The following is a 3,703-nucleotide window of genomic DNA, read 5'->3' as shown; positions in this document are numbered from 1 at the left end:
TTTTAACTCTTCCCGCGTCTCTTCTTTATTTGTTGGAGGGTGGTGGCGCTCGTTTTGGGTTATCAGAAGAAAGGGATCCGTTCGATGCGGTTATGCATGTGCTTTTAATTAATGAAGCCTCTTGAACCCCAATTCTGATGACAAGGAAGGGTTCTGATGCCAAGGAAGGGTCAAGAAGAAATCTTGGATGGTATGGGCGTCAGTCGACTAGTAACAAAATCGCTTGCAGTCAGGTGTGGTAGTGCACGCCTGTCATCCCAGCGGGGGTCAAGTTCCAAGTCAGCCTCAGCAGTTTAGCGCGGCTCTGAGCAATTTAGCTAGACCCTGTCTCAAAATTAAAAAATAAATAAATAAATAAATAAATAAATAAATAAATAGAGCTGGGGATGTGGCTCAATGGCTAAGTGCCCCTGGGTTCAACCCTTGGTACCAAAAATAAACAAAACAACAAGAACAAAATACCAACCAAAAAATACCGCTTGCTGTTTATTTTTGAGAGAGGAAAACAGACACCTCCTGGATCCTGGACTTGGCTGTAGTGTGTGATAAAGTGGATTTTAAAAGTCCCCACCTATGTTAGAGCACTTGCTTAGCATGCACAAGGTCCTGGGTTCTATTTCCTGAACCAGGGATGGGGGACCTGCAAAACCAATATGAACCAAAAACCCCTTAGTGAATCATCTAGATGCCAATGAAGCTTGCTCTCTGCTCCTTCCAAAATTACCCTCCCCCTTCTCCATGGGACAAGAATACCGTCAGTAGTATATGTTGCTATCAGAGAAAAAGGTTCTGACCGCCAGGGTTTCTAGATTGCTTTTGGGAATGTTTACTTCTAACCCTTCTCTGTAACTTATCTTCAAGGTTATTTTACCATATTGTCCTGTTGCAATCTTAAAGACCTTAATATGTGCAGAATGTGTATGGAGACAATTTTCATAAGACAGGTTTTAGGCCAAGAAAGTAGGAATGTCAAACTCTGGTAGTGGAACAAGGTTAAAAGGCTAAGAGTGAGAGGCTGCAGATTTTATGTGTCATTTTTTTTTTCTCCTTGGTGGGGAAAGTAAGCAAATGGAAGGAAAGGACCCCTCCTCACAGTACAAGGCTTCCTGTGATCAGACCCATCCTAACCCTGATTGGCCCTGATACCCTTGGCTATAAATGTCTCTTGAGGCTCCTGATCACTCCTTATTTACCTTCTTGTCTCTCAGTTTGCCTGAGCCTACCTCCTCCAAAAACCCATGAGTCTCCCCTGTCTATTTTACTCCTCACCCACCTCCCCATCCAATGCTCTGCATCATTTATCAACATATAATGATCTGTTTCTGTGGCTGTCTCCAGACTTCCCTTGAAGGCATTAACTGTCCAATATTACTATTGTACTCTGCCATGGCATGTAGTAGTTGCTCAATAAACATTTGTTGGGCAATTAATGAGAGTTAGTGTGTCAATCAGGGTCCTGGCAGGAAAGAGATGGCACATCCCAATTGGGCAATTTAATAAGGAACATGACTTTACATCTGTGGGTATCGTGTGGGAAATAACAAGGATTATGCAGTGCCCCAAGCCTAAAACAGATATCTACTAGAAACTAGAGAGAAAACTATGAGAAGGCCTTGAGTGACACAGGCCTTGAGTGGACAGATGCAGTCAACTTGCAGGGACTCCTAAGAAGGAAGAATGTGAAGGGACTTAGATATTCCCAACATCCCCCAATGGTTAATCAAAACCTAACCAGAAGCCAGAGGGCATCGATATAGCATGGAAACTATCACCTAATCTTTCATTTCTATTGTTTCAGACAGTTTTTGTTCCTAGTGCTACAAACATTCCTGTTTAATTTTACACTGTTTATCTTTCTCTGCCACCTCCAGCTAGTAATTCTACAAAAAAGTCATTATTTTTTTCCTGAAAAGTATCTAATCCTTGTCCCCCTTTGCACCCCAATCCAACACCTCAATCCACTCTTGAGTTTATTTTCCTTCACGGTAATAGCAAATGAGAATCTGCAGGATTCCAGACTCCATAACAAAACACCTCAAGAGAAGGAGACATGGCTAAATGGTAACTGTGGTGTAGAACTGTCCTGCAGGTATAAGTTAAACAGAGAATTTCAACTTTAAAATTTAAAGTTGCCTCAACTTTGATGAAAACCTGTTATTTAGAAGAGTAACTTTTCCAATAAATATTGTTGTGACTTAGTATTAATAACTTTTTAAAACAGAGTTGTTCAATAATAGAAGTTTCTCTCAGGGGGTAGTAAGCAGTTTGTCATCAAAGTACTCAATCAGATTAAGTAACCTGTCAGCCATGCTAAGTGATTCCTGATGTATGTGGCAGGGAGAATGGAACAAGATGGCCTTCCTAAAAATCTGTGATCCTAGAAACAGGTAATGTACACACGGATTTTTATTGGCAGAAATGAACAGTAGAGTAAGGAGACCAGTTTGTCAGGGACGGGGAGCAGGATCTGAACCCCATGCGTGGCAAGAGGAGGCACCAGATGCCATGTAGCTATTGAACTTCCCAGTGTACTGTTACATTTCTTCTGGCATGTAAGAAGTCCAGTATTCTAAAAGCAAAGTAGTAGTAAGTTGTACTGAATGGTTTGTTTTGTGGAAAAAAGTGAACCATTTTTAAAACTTCCAAATGTTAACTATTTATTCATTACTCTCTTTGTCCCTTCATTCTTTACTCTTTGCCTTGCTGGTGCCCAGGGAGGCTGACATCTACAGTTTCTTTGTCTTCTGGTTTCTTATTGGATTTGACCAGTGGGTGGCTCTTACTAGAGATTAGGGGACAGGCCGACCTACTTATCCCACTGTATTCCCTTGTCAGATCAGGTTTTTGCTGTGGTTATGTTCTGTGCCACGTGACTTTCTAGTGTCCTCTCTCCCACAGATATGACTCTCACAGGGGTCCAGCAACACCCCCCCCAACAACACACACACACTTTCTTCTTCAGACCCAGGCTTCCCACACTTACTTATCCTCACCATTCTTGTTGGGTTCCCTTAAGTCTATTTGAACCTCTGTAAACATTCCTTTAAACTTTTCAATTAAATAGTGTGTGCACACCAGATGCTTCCTACAGCATCCTGGCAGATACAAGTAGGAAAATACTCTGGTCTAATACTACTGCTTTCCTAGCCTCACCCCAATTGTCCATGCCTTCTTAGAATGTATTATGGATGGAGGGATAGATGAAGTGAGAAAAAAGCAAAAGCAGGAGGAAAAAGATGAGGCCACATTTCTTTTTAACCTTCTACTTGACAAGAAATTTGGGGATCAGAAAGTTGTCCCAGATGATCAAGATAAAGTTACTCCCTGCTGACACTGTAATTCATAGTTCAAGTCAAGCCCAGGAAGTGGTCAAAGTCTTCTTAACAAAATAAAGGGAGGATCAGTGTTTTAAAAGAACAAAGGCAAACCCATGTTTATGGGAAGAATATACCTCTGTCTCAGGAGGCATATGAAAGACCTACAGGCAGGCAAATATTTAATTCTAGGAACTAGTTAACTCTGGGAAGGGTGGTTCCACAAGTCCATAATGCCAGAGATCAAGAATACAGAAAAGAAGTTCTTTATGTACCCTGGAAATTAATGCTCTATCTGAGGTGCAGGTGGCAAAGATTTTCTCCCATTCTGAAGACTCTCTTCACATTCTTGATTATTTCTTTTGCTGTGAAGAAGCTTTTTAGTTAGA

This window comes from Sciurus vulgaris, assembly GCF_902686455.1.
Source record: "Sciurus vulgaris genome assembly, chromosome: 3".
In the NCBI taxonomy this organism is placed as follows: Eukaryota; Metazoa; Chordata; class Mammalia; order Rodentia; family Sciuridae; genus Sciurus; species Sciurus vulgaris.
This window is presented reverse-complemented; position numbering follows the sequence as displayed.